The following is a 14,974-nucleotide window of genomic DNA, read 5'->3' on the forward strand; positions in this document are numbered from 1 at the left end:
AAAAATACCGAAAAAATCACAGCAGTGAACAATTTATAATAAAATACATAGAAATTTGAAATATAGTAAAATAATTGAAACTGAACAATTTATTGAAAATAAAATATGAAAAAGCTACAAAAAAGTTAAAAAGAAACATTACATCTCTAAATAATAAATAACTGAAAATTAAAAATATAATTAAATATTAACATAACGATGTAAAACTGAGAATGATTGAACATAAAAATATAGTGGTTAGTTCTCAACTTGGTTATTATAAAAAAAATAAAAATAAAACGATAAGAACACTTGAAAAAAAAATTTTTTTAGGGCAATATGAAAACTGAAAATGTTGATTGGAAGAATTTACCATTTGGCAATAAATCCGCGGTTGTACAATTCATACTATAAACAACTTGACATATAAAGAAGAATCGGAATTAGAAGAATCATTTCTGATGAGCCCTTCATCGCCCGCCTCCCTTGGACCAATTGGATATTTCGGCAAAGGCTGTTCTAATACACACCCTTAAAGTAACCAATATCCATGACCATTTTCAAACCACTCATGAAATCAACAAGGCGGTGAAATTCCAGAAGAATGAGAAATCGCCGGGTGAAGATGGAATCAGTCTCTGTGAAAACCTGTGAAAACCTTCGCACCTATTCATTGAAGTTGTTTTATGATCTCAACTCATTTTAAGTTTTTTTTTAGTTAAGTTTTTTTCGTCTTAAAGGTGCGATATAAAGCATCCTTTGGCCACGGATTTTCTGAAAAAATTAAGAAGATTTTTATGGAATATTCTAAATATGAACCAGCAACCTCCTGCAGAGCAGGCAAGATGTGCGCTGTGTCCAAGAAAACGAGACAAAAAAGTTAGCACTTCTTGTGTAAAGTTCCCATGTCTGCATGCTTTGAACACCGCAAAGAGATTTGCGTTGACTGCATTAAAATTATCTTCTTCATAATCTCTATAGCCTTGGGTGGGTCTTGGCTGTTTCCAGGAGTCTCATTGCCGGCTGCTGCTCTTTGTCTCCAGTTTCTCACTTCCAACTTTGTCGTATAGTACTGATGCAGTCCATCCATTCCATGTTGGGCCTTCTTGGTATTTATCGTTTTCGTGGTACAGAGAAAGTTAAACGTTTTGTGGAGTTATCGTCATCCATTATTCTTATTGTATGACCAGCCTCACCTCATGTGTTAACAATATAATGATACTAAAAAAAAGGAGTATTCAGTTTCGTATTGAAATAAATAAATAAAATCATAAAAAACAAGTGAGGTTTTTCAGTAAAATATTGTTTTATTTCAAATTAAAAGCACTGAGGTGATGCACCACCTTTGTTGTTATTGACGTAGACAAAAAAGCTTTGCCTGCCAAAGGTTGAGTTTTTGAGGTAGAAAATAAGTATGTCTTCTTTCTATATACTTGTAATGTGATAAGGATTATTACATAGGTAGATCATCAGGAGAGACTTAATAGATGTAAACTCTGATGCTGTGCAATTACAGTTTACCCGAATTGGAATAAAATTATCATGTATGTTGTAATGGCACCAGAAATCTGAAAAATATAAATACATTAGTGTATTTGCTGATTTTAGTAAATATTATTGTATTTCCATACTTCGCTCTCATCCGCTTAGTATGAAATTGGAAAAATAATGATGAAAGTAGGTTAAATGCTTTTGAAATCCCTCAAGCGAATGTGTGGTAAAACGATGTGTGATAGGATAGGAAACGATGTATGAAAACTATGTACGATGCACAAATGTTGAGATCCGTGAACTGTGTAAGGCTGAGACGTGCATTATTGACAGAATCAAGAAAAGAGTGCTGCGTTGGTTTGGGCATGTAAAGCGAATGGCTAAAAAAATCTACGATGCGAATGTTGATGGATTCTGAAAACTAGTCCATCAAATATTTGAAGGTAGACATGTCAAGAGTAGGAGTAATCGGCGTGTGTGCATGAGAATATGTATGAATGTACAGGTAGCGAAGTCTGTATGCAAAGACAGAGTGATATGGCGATCTATCCTCTCTGGCTACCCCTACGGAGAAGCGGGGTGATGGTTTGTTTGTTTGTTTATTTACATTCATTGAAGAGTTTTTCAAAAGTGATTAATAATTACACAACTTTTTAATTGTTTTAACATTTCCCATGACGTCAAAGAAATAATCATTTTTTAATATTTTCTCTCAATTAACATTCTTAAAAAAAAATACAAAACATATAATGTTTTAATAACGTGCTCTATAAAAAGTGACTGAAAACTTCGGCCCTACGAAAAATTGCATACAAAAATGTTTTCTTGCGTGCGGTAAAAATTAGAGCATTCAATTATACGGCAAAGTTTCTTGAAAATGTACGAAAAAAATAATAAAAAATATTTTAACAGAAACAAATTTTATTGAGTTCATATAAATCAACTAATGATAAGAGAGCTGTGAAAGTTATCCGGTTTACCTACCGTGTTATGCGTCACCTTGTATGTTGGTGACATACTCGTAGCTTGCACTTGACCCTCTTAGGAAAACGTAACAAGTAAAGACTTCGAAGCAACGGTGTAATGTAATCTTACTTTGATGCACTAAAGATTAAACTGACAGCTGGATTCAGAATAAACTGCAATCGCTCCATTTTATATTAAGGTAAGCCAGCATATATTCCATTGCAGTAATCTACTCTTGATATCACGAATGCTTTCACCAAAAGACGGACCACCTCATTACGTAAATGTTTTCGGATACACTTAATTTGCCTTACCTGGTAGAACCAAGCACTGACTGTTTTGCTGATTTGCTTTTCAAGTAAAATTTCAGCGTTAATGTAAACGCCTAAAAGCTTAACAGCGGGTATAATATCAGATCCAGTATCTAAGGAGGGATCTTTCAGCATATGTTGCCATCTTGGTCTAGCTACCGAAAGGTTTTCTGTTTTCGATGGATCAAGGATAAATCAATTTTCAGCCGTCCACTCACCTTTTTTTCCTTTGCACTGAGTGATGGCTAATTGTAAATATCTTTATTAATTGGTTTACAGAAAAAGTACATTTGGGTATTATCAGCATAACAATGAGCCCATAATCTACAAGATTTAATTATTTTTTCCGCGTCTTTCGTGTATAGAAGATACAGCAATGGCCCTTAAACCAATTCTTACGGTACTACTGTTGTTACTGGGTGTATTGGAGGTCTTGCATTTTTAAATGTGACCTCATACTCACGTTCATAAAGATACGACTGGAACCATAAGTTCACATCTTCACAAATACCGTAAAATTTCTTTAGTCTCTCAAGAAGAATTTTGTGATCGACTGTATCAAATGCAGCACTCATATCCAGGAGAGCACCATCATCATTTCCTTTCTGAACCTAACGGTGCATAGGACACTGCTTTAGTACACCAATAGAAGGCAAAATGATCAGTCGTATGTTTCAGATTCAAGTCCAGGGACTATGAAATATTTTAGTGTAAAAACACCCGTTTAAATAAATATTTCATATCAACCATTTCGGGAATCGAACCCGAGACCTCTTGCGTGCTAGGCAAACGCGCTGACCATCACATAAGGAGGCTAACGAGGATAGCAATTACTGCTTAATTTCCAGAATCAACTGTCATTATCAAATCTGACAGAATTCGATCACCGTCTGTCTCTGTTGAGTGATGTTGTCAGTAAGCGGATTTCATTTCTGTTAACAATTTATTACCAACAAGTTTTTATAATATTATGTTTTTGCGATTATTGGAAGATTTGAAACATGCCAATAGTTTGAAATATCGTTTAAATCTTGTTGACTCTATAATATTCAACCTAGGGAATAAACATGAATTATGTAAATAAATTTTAAGTAAGATACTCACAGTAAATAGTAATGTATTGTTTATTTGAAATAATCCTGCGGCTGTGAATTTCGGGTAAGTATGAAGCATATGAGTGGAACATTGATGTAGCTGAAATCAAAGTAATTAATTATCACTACGGACTTTTTATCGACGTCGATAAACATTTGTAATTTAGAGCAAAAAAAAAATATTTCATTTTAATTTCAGTTAAAAAACATGTGTTTAGCAGATAAATTAGTTTTAAAACGTAATCTTATTCGTGTTAGCTTAATAGAAGTTTTTTTCTAAATGTACGTTTATTGTTTAGAAGTGTTAATAATTTGTAAATTTTTTAATAATAATTAGATATAAGTTATATGATTTATTGTTTCAGCATTTACTTTGTGGAAAAACATTTTGAATTTATGTAAAATAAAACACTTGATTTTTAAATAAATTCAATTTAATTCAATTTATTTAAAATAAAACAATGAATTTATTTTAATTTTTATTCTTTAACATTTCATCTATTAAATCACAATCATATCCATTATTATTCGCGATTATAATTGGTTTTACTAAGGGGAGTATTGATTAATCTGTTTAACAATCATTGAAAAATATTTTTACTCTACAAATAAAAATATAAAAACCGAAAATAAATCCAGGAAGAAAATTCTATTCACTGGTCCGATATCTTTAAATATTATTAAATTCTTACCCCCCAATATCCAACCCGCGTTATGTACTAACAACAATTTAGGAAAAATACTTAATAACTTGAAATCGAAAATAGAACCTTTAGAAAAAAGCGGTGTATATAAAATTACGTGTGGAGATTGCAACAGCAAATATATCGGCCAAACTGCGAGAAATTTAAAAATAAGAATTAATGAACACCGCAGTGGACTTTCTAGTAATAGTTTTTCTGAATTCGCAAACCATATCATGGATACAAACCATTATTTTCATTCACACAAAACTAAACTTTTGCATACGGTCATAAATAAAGGAATCATAATGAACAATTTTAAAAATATTGAAATAAAAAAATAAAAAAAATTCAGAGAAAACTTTAATTAATAATATTATATTTCAAAATGCATCACCCCTGCTATCAATATTCCCCATAATTAGGAAAACCCCACTCCCTCCACCACACATTGCCTTCCCCCTTCCGCACGACCCTATCAGTATCTGTGTATGTATTTAAGTTTAGTTTATATTTACACCTGAGGATGGGTAATACTAAATATTGTAAATTCCTATCCTTTGCTGATGACATGAAAATTTACGCCTGCATTAAATCTCACACTGACTGTGCAAAAATGCAAGAAGATCCGACAGACTTTTTCAGTATTGTAATCAAAATTTACTGGAATGAAATATTAGTAAATGTCATTCATTTTGTATTTCGCGCAAACAAACAACAATCAGCTTTTCTTACTCTTTTAATAATACCTCGATCTCTATAACAAATAGTCAAATTCGAGACTTAGGTGTTATTATTGATTCGAAACTAATGTTAAATATTCATATTGAATCAGTCCTAAAAAAACATATAAAATGGTCGGACTTATTATGCGAGTATCAAAACCTTTTAAACATGCAGAGATATATGAAAAACTCTACAAATTATTTGTTCGTCCCCAGGTAGAATACTGTACTCCTATTAGGTCACCTTACTATAATGTAAGTATTAATAGACTAGAAAGGGTCCAACAAATTTTTTTTAAGCAGGTCGACTACCGGTTAAACATTAACTTTTCTAATCATGCTGAAAGTATGCAGTACCATGGAATAAACTCTCTTAAAAATCGAAAAATAATGTTGTACCAGTTATTTTTATTCAAATTAATAAATAATAAAATTGATTCTCCTAACCTACTAGAAAGACTTCCATTCCGTGTGCCATCTAGACCGACAAGACAAAATCTTTTGTTTTACACTGAAAACGCGTCAACAAACTATTTTAAACAATCTACAATACCTAGAATATGCGACCAATATAACAATATATTTACCGAGGCTGATATTTTTTGTGACAATGTATGTAAATTTAGGTCAAAAATTATAAAAATTTTGAGAGAAGCAGATATTTAACTTTATTATTATATACATATTTTTTCATTTCGGTTCTTTTACATTTATTATATTGAACATAATTTAAATTATTGTATTAAGTGTAAACAATTTTTTTGGTATGTGCATGAGTTTCTTACACTAATATACAAAAAAATTGGCAATATATGTGAACATACTATTTGTTTATCTAATAAAATAAATAAATAAATAAATACTGATTACCCGAAACTAGTCGTGTTTTAATGTATTAAACTCTTGTGTGGTAAATTTACAAAGTGCTTTATTTTAAATAAATAGATATAAGTTAATATTAGGACATTCATTTATTATGTTTGTACAATTTAAGACTAAATAAAAAAAATAATAAAAAAGATCTACAGATTGTTTTCTGTCAGTAAAAACATTTAAAACTAACGGATCTATCGGAATAGTTACGTACCTTGTTACCAACGTCATCACTAATTTCCATGGCCATCATGTTGCTGAGAAGACGAGCTGTTTCTTTAGCCTGAAAAAATGAATGAAATTTTTTATTTTAACTTTAAAAATATATATTTATGCATATTTTGTTTTTTTTTACCTTTTGCTCACATTTGTTGCAAATATAAATCAAAATAATCATGTTAATAGCGTTTGAAATAGTTTCCACGAGCGCCATTAAATTTTTATAAAAATCAATTGGTGTTTCATCACTTTTCAGCACAGATTTCATCACATAAAATGTATTGAATAAAATATTTAAAAATGAGCCAGCGATCATCGCAAAATTCATCGTGAAATAGTACTCATTCAAAACATAACTGCAATCGCAGATTTTTGAATAAATTTTCCAAATTACGTCCAGCTGTTCCATTAGAATATATTGTTTTGATTCTAAAGTATTGTTTTTCTTTATTTTCGTGTCTCTCGAAATGGAAGTCCTTTCTATATAGTTTTCGAAGTCGAGTGACAAGTAGATTTTCGAGATTTCTTTGTTCAACGCTTCAAGATTTAGAACCATGAGGTATATGAAAGATGAGGAAATGAACTGTGTAAATGTAATACTGAATGCTGGAATGTACTTGAAAAAAATCATTGTCAAATCTGTGTACTTGGTTATTATTGGACTCATATAGGTGACGCATATTACGCCAACGAGGCTTTGGAGTTCTTGAACTGATGCTGCAGTAAACATCAGTTTCTTTATGTAACTAAGGCTTCGTTTACTTCCTAACTCCTGCAGCATTTTAGAAATATTTTCGGTATATTCCATATATAACGCCAAGTTATCCTTTTTTATAAATCTGAAGATGGTTATGCAGCTCAAAAATACGAATCCAGTGTACAGTCGAAATTGCTCGCAAATTACGTATAAAGCATCATTTTCCTTTTCCACTGTCGTCCAATCGGACGTTGCCACGTATGCGAAACTTGACAAATACGTAACTACATATACACTGACACAGAAAGAATATCGATAGCTGAAAGCAGTTCTTGATTTGCCAGGAACTACGTGAAAAGAAAATGGAATTATTCCTAAAATTTGACCTAATATTAATACCGGAGTCAAAGTATCAACCAATGAGTTGGTTTTAAAATAAGAGTCAAAACAACCCCCCATTTAAGTCGATCTTGTTGAAATCTAGCAGATTTTTTTTCCTAATAAACGAATCTAAAAAAATTAATTGTAATTAAATATGGCAACAGCGAAGATTGCTGAGACAATACTGGGAATGACACCACGTAAAATGATGGTTAATATCCATTAAAATATATGATACATCGCTTACCTTGTTTTCTTAATAAACATCAAGTTTATCTATTAATTAATCGTTATAATATTTGATTTCACTTCATCAATTCACCTATTTTGATAGGCACTCATTAATGATAATACCAATGTGCTTGCTAATGTTTTGAATTTTATAAATATTGATTCTTTTGTAACATGTCAATCTGTAACACGGTTGACATTGATGATAGGTACTTGACAGGCTATTTTTTTATTGAAATGTCAATAAGCATGTTTGACACAAATAAAATATTATGTTTTAAATGTGATCAAAAACCTTTTCCGTCAAAACTTTTGTATTAAATTTATTATTTGTCATTTTACGATACCACAGTGCAAGATAAAACATGGACTCCATTTGGTAGGTTTTACTATTAAGCAAAATAAAAATAAAATTTAACTCTTATTTTCTAGGATACACTAAAATTTGAAAGCCAGGTTTTGTTGCGAACTCCGAATAAGTGGTTTTCAGTTTGCATCCGCTCTACTAGCATTTGATAAGTACCAGTTTTAAAAAAATGTTACCTTTTTATTGCGACTAACAAAGAAAAACCAAGAAATTCAAATATTTTTTTTTTTACATTTTTTTTTTGCACCACAACAGGCCAGGAGGCCTAATTACAGTCGTGAATTACATCACAGAGCACCCAGGCTTGAGAAAAATCACATTTTAATTTTTGTGTTCTCACCGGGAATCGACCCCGGAACCTTCCGTGCGTGAGTCAAGCGTCTTGACCACTACACCACGGAGGCCGCCATATTAAATCATACAGGGCATGCCCATTAGAGTTGGCCGATGACGTATGAAGTTTTTAGACATCAAAGTGAAAGGGGTCTAAAAAATTGCATTTTGGATCACATTGAACGTAAAAATGATTTAAAAAAATATTCCATACTACTCGTGGCTCTCAACCGAGGTTAGTAGTTAATAACTGTCTGAATATTTTGTTTATTATCAATATTCTTAAAGTTAATTTTTGTAAGTAAAGATATAACTTAATCACGTTACAAATTCGAACACGTTTTTAAACTACTGAAATGCAAAAAATTTACACTCCGCGGAACTGATTCCGTTGAGCGCCTGGCTAATTGGCTCATTAAAACAATGCTACCCATTTACTACAAAACAAAATGGAACTCACGCTCAGATACTTATTTAATAAGATTTAATGCACATTACAAAATTAAATTAAACTGATTTTCTTACCAAAATACGAAATGACAGCCAGTTTAGTGCAAAAAAATACTTTTTCGAAAACTTAAAGCTCTGATTGAGGGTTAAAAGTGGTATTAATTTTATTTTTTTAATTTTTTGCATTCCGAATAATCCAAAAGGCAACTTTTTAAACCCCTTTAATTTCAAAATTCGGAAAAAAAATATCTGCCCAGCCTAAAGTGATTCTTGTTTTAATAAATATTGTGATATTACTACTAAAATCCTGGAAAACTCGCATTCCTGGATATTTTTGTTTTAATTTTTTTTTATTTAACCTACTCACAATCCAAGTTGAATTTGAAGCTGATTATTTGCAAAAATACTTACCTACTGGGAAAATATATGTGTTGTTGCATGCAATTTTGAAAGTTTTACCATCTGTGACTTTCTTTATGTTATCTACATATTTATTAAAAATATTAGTTATTGAAAACGTATGCTATTACATTAATAAATATAGGTGAGATATTTATTGCTTTGTCACTAATTGGATATGTAATATATATGTATTGGATACAACGATTTTTTTGTTCCCAATCAATATTAATGTTCTTTACCCAATAACACTTTATTTAATATGTAACACAATTAAATATGCAAAAACATTGGGGTGAGCTCTGTTATTCTGTAGTATTGATTATATACGTTAGAATTATTTCATACGAGTACGATGTACGTTTTCGAATACAAATTTGAATCAACGTCCAAATTAACATGAAGTTCTTTGTAAAATTTATGTTACACAAAATTTAAAATAACATCTTATTACAGCGATGTTTTGTGATCTGTTGATGCGAATATTCAAATGTGTCTCCAGCAAGTTAAAAGCTAGCAATGCTCTGGAGTCCATGCGAGCAATAATTTTAGTCGTACAGCTCACATCAATATTCCCTTACAGATTTAAAATCATAAATGGAAAATGTCACATTAAGCTTTGTTTTCCTTTGCTGATTTGGTGTTTATTAAATGTGTTTTTTTATTTCTACAGTATTATATCTGTAATTGTTAACAAACAAACGATTATATCTAACAGTTGGCAAACAGACGTGATAATGTTTGGCGAAAGGTTTCAAATATACGCAGGTCTTGGTATTATAATGATCTTATTGATGTTGGGCTTTATGAAAAAAGATCATTTAGCTGAAATTTTCAATATTATATTAGATTCAAGGAACGCATTTCTAAATCTCGGGAGAAATGTACATTACAAAACGCTTCGCCGTAAAATTGTAGCTACCATGCTGGTTTTATTCGTGGTTCATAACGGATGCATATTTATTGATGTATACTTGAAATCTGGGTGGACAAATTTTAACATGAGATCTTATAATTTGATCTCGGCAACATACATCCCCACTTTTCTTATAACTTGTACAATCGTGATGTACGTAATGTTTGTAAACTTTGTATCTCGAGATTTGACTATTGTAAACGAAGAAGCCATAAAGATGCTGATGGTTCAAGATTCCATAACATTGAACTGTCTTACTTTGAACAGATCTTTTACTGCATGGCCAAATAAAACTTGGAGATCAAGAGAAAAAATAGTGAACGAGAAACTTTCACTCATATGGAGAGCATATTCTAACGCGTGTAAATGTTCAGTTCATATAAACGATTACTTTACGTGGAAAATCTTAGCTGTAATTTCAGTTTCTTTTGTCAGTTCTTTGTTTCACACTTATTTCTTTTTAAGTTCTATTCACAAGTTAATAGAACACACGCTTACCGACGCAAGCTTTTTGATATTTTCATTATCAAGATGTTTGATTCATGCTTTCAATATATTCCTCATAATCAGCACATGTAACCGATGTGAAAACTTGGTAAGTCAAAATTCAAACATTCATTTATATCACTTCTTTTTAAAATTTACATGTACAATATAAACAAATGTAAATTAATCAATATATTTCTGAATTTATTACAGTCAATGACTACAGTTAGACTTATAAACAACATGATGGTGAATGAAGTTGATGATAATATTTCTACTAGGGTATGTTTTATAAAATGTGAATATTATTAAATTGAAAACTCTAACTATTCTTTAAGCGTATTCATTATATTCATGCGGGTTAGGTCGTTTGATAATGTGTCACAGCGTTAATAAATTCCTATACCTTGTTACGGGCGGGAAGTGTGCAGTACTTCCTCTGAGTTTACATAATACTTTCTACTTGAAGACGGAGATTACCGCTCTTAGCTTTTGCCCGGCTAGTTTCAGCGGAGAGTACAAGACACTTATCCAGGTTAAATCGTAAGGGTTTTGATGACTCCAAACCCTTCCTCCTCAACGGTCGAGACCACAGGAATCACAAATAAGTAAAACAGCTTTGTTGTTCAAGGCTCGGGGCCAATTTAATATTACAATATAACAGATTTAGTTCTACAAAACTCTCAGATTACATATGACAAGGAGGAATGGTGGGATAGGATAACCACAACACGCTTGATTCGGATCTAAAGAAAAAATAAGGGTTTAGCTAGCTCGAAATTATGGAACGATCTCACCGTGACGGGGTGTCTGAAGAATCCCGAAGACCAAGGCGACCTGGCCTGGCTGAAGCGAGGCCGGTAAACGGCCTCGCGTTAAACACGCGGGACGACGAGATGTTGTCGAGGCTGCATCACGTGGAAAGTGGCTGGCTCGGGAAGTAACTCTTCCAGGAGCTCGTTAAAGTCCTCCGGGGGGCTATCGAGGCGGTTGTTGGGGCTCGGGTGAGCGCATGGACAAAAGGAAACCGTTCCTAGGGTGCCAGAGATTCCGTGTTGAAACCAGAGTCTCCCAAGGACTATCGGAGACACGGATGGGGCAGATTACGAAGGATGGAGACCAGCGTGGTCACAAGGCGCGGACAGGTGGGCGCGAGGAATCGCTTACTGCCGACTGACGCTCGGGTTGAAACGGTCACACGCGGTGTCGTATATAAAACTTCACAACTTTATAATGCTTGTTGACAAATATAGAGATCGTCGCCCGTTGATAACGCGGTTTCTAACAACATGGCTGGAACGGGTTATCCGCGGAGTCCGGGGCGGTTCTTAAAGAAACGTCCTTGCTGTTTGCTGGCTGGCCCGGATCTGCGAACTTCCCGTTGGAGATGAAAGAAGCCCTTTCTAGAAGGTTTTTGTTAGGTTGTCAGTGCTGAGAATTAAAGTTATTTTTGGTTGGTATGATTGGAATAGTTGTAAAAGTGGGCGTAAGTGGCGCTGTTGGTCGTTTGCGGGAAGATTTGAATAATAAATCCTTTAAAATCTTTAAGTGTGAAATATAAACATAACACAATTCCCGGAACCAGGGGGGATGAAAAAAAAATTTAACCAAATTTTTTAACCGACGCGGTAGTGAAGGTTTTAGGTCTAAAAAATCCTCTAATCTATCTATATGTGGTGCGTGGGGGAAGACATAGGACATTCAGTAATAAATACATACAGCAAATGGTTATACAATAGAATCTGTACATGATAAAACATACAAAAATGATGGTAATTGTAACATAGGGCGATTAGTGAAATATGAATGTGTATACAACAGACGGTAGTGTAGTGGAACCTGAGCATGGAAAAACATACAAAATTGATAGTAGTAAGAAGACCTATTCAGTAGTATGTTTGAGGAACATATTACGCTATGGCGTAGCCTAGCATATAAATGATGATTGTGATGAATTTGCACTGTATCACATTTGAAGAAGCCAATTTTTTTCCACTGAATAACACTTTGGCTTTATGATTTTTAGGTGAAGCCCACACTTGCGTAGAATCGATGGGTGAGATTTCTTGAGGCATTTTCTTTTTAGTTCCCCTATGCTAAGTGTTATTTTTAAATATTCAAAATTTCTTGAGATTTACCTTCCTATGTGTGTGTGGTCTAATACGTTGTAGGAGTTAGGAAATTACAATTATTTTACATAATAGTGAGAGAATGCAGAGGTAGCAGGAAAAGCGAGTTATATATAAATTTAACAAAAAAAAAAAATATACATAAATTACGTTTGCAAATGCCGACACAGAGAGATGTTGCAACATTAGTCCGAGGACTCGATTCGCTCGTGTAAGGAGTGAATTACTTCTTGTTTGCACCAGTACTACAGTGTATCAACTTGACATTCGTAATAAAATCATAACAGCATATTGTGACTGAAACAGGCAGGTACAAAATAGGTCAGCGATCCCAATTAACCGAATTCACTCTATAGAGATAAAATTTTCTGAATCTAATAATTATTCCATGCCTAATCTCAGGCACATTAATAATGACATATACATACAATTAAATATACAAGATAGAAAAATTACATCAAGAAATAACATTACAAAATATATTGCAAATTGTGTCAGGATGGGCAGGAATGATGTAGATCAGCGGTACCAATTAACCGAATTTACTCGACAGAGATAAAATATTCTGAGACTAACAAAATTACCTCCTGCACAATCCTAGGCACTTCTTATACAATTATTAAAACAGGAAATGGCATATCAAGAAGACAAATACAAAAATTCAAATACAAAATACAATTTCAGAATATAATACAATACGATATCCATAATACAATTTCAATAATACAATACCACACAAAACCTTTGTGCACAAATCCGAGCGACTAATTCACATACCACAGTGAATAACGCTTCCATGGAATATTCGTATAACACCACGAATTTCATTTTTGAACAAACAATTTCCTGTGCCAGTAATGTTATACACACAATTACTGCACCAAATCAAACACTAGCTCAGTTCACAAAACTTGTGACGTGAGGGTATGTTGTTCACCATACCTCACTGTTCCAGAGCCATGAGATTATCTCCCTTGAGCGCCACCAGAGTTTTAAGGGGTACGTTTCTGGAACCCAATGACATTAAATTAATAACAAAAGGATTTAGAAATTAAGACAGTTTTGGTTTATAAAAAGTAGGTTGTTCCTGAAGCAACATAGGCCTTGAATAAGGATGTTCTGCCGTATCAACACAAAGGTGGTGATAACAATTTTAACTGTTGTCAAGACAACACATACAGATTACATGATGTTAAAATTTTTCAAAAGAATTGTGGCAAGAGTGTCGTCTGGCTTTTAGGTTTTGCCAATAATAATACAAAGGTATTGTTATTCATGGGACGATGTTACTCTTGACAAAAATCATATAAGGAATTTATTGAAAGAGATTAAAGAAGATTGAGAAACATTCTCAAATAACCAGAATTACTAAACTTAAACCGGTGAAAATATACGTACATGTTTATACAGCCCCTATTCGTGCCCGATACGAATAGTGCTTTACACAATCACAAGAATATACAATAAGAATAAATACACATACATGGAAATAGTAATTTCGCAGAAGATGATAAAATTCTTCAAATTATCATTTGCTTAACCTATGCATTATTTACAATATTTTACAAATTTTTTCACAATATTTACAAGTAGTATCCCTTACAGGGAATTTGGTTTGAAAAAGGACATAGCCTATGAGTCGGTTTAGTAGCTGAGCCGCTAAACAGACAGATTCGGGAGCACAGATTGTATAACATAAGGTTAAGGTCTTTTCCCATTAAATTAGAAGGTCAGTATTGTTGGCAGTTGATTTCGACATATAAAAATATACATAAAATTTGCCTTTTTGCCTTGAGGCAAGAGTATCTGCATGATCCTATGCTGTTTGGGGCATTTTAGGGCCACTCCTAGGTTAAATGAATTAAAGGATCATGAAGATTTAAGTCATAGCAGGGTATTTGGCTTTTGTTGCTGGTATTATCCAAGGTTGTTGCAAGTTGATTAAAGATTTTATAGAAGAACAGGTTTTTTATTTCAAATATTTATAATAATTTCCAAGAGAAAATTAAGGAAAGGGCAAGTTTATGAATTTATTGATTTGATAATTTGGTGTTTAGAGCACAATGTTGGGTTCATTATTCCCAACAAAATGTCCATTCTAGGTTGAGGTGAAATAATCCTTGACTGGTTAATGAGGCCAGACAGGATACTTCGTGATATTTTAGGCTGATTATACTTGCTTTTGCCAATGGAAACAGAAAAGCCATTATATGAGCTTATCCCAATATAAGAAAATAAATCGAT

The sequence above is a fragment of the Micrasema longulum genome, unplaced genomic scaffold (genome assembly GCF_059751315.1).
Source record: "Micrasema longulum isolate JH-2025_06_02 unplaced genomic scaffold, ASM5975131v1 h1tg002788l, whole genome shotgun sequence".
Classification (NCBI taxonomy): Eukaryota; Metazoa; Arthropoda; class Insecta; order Trichoptera; family Brachycentridae; genus Micrasema; species Micrasema longulum.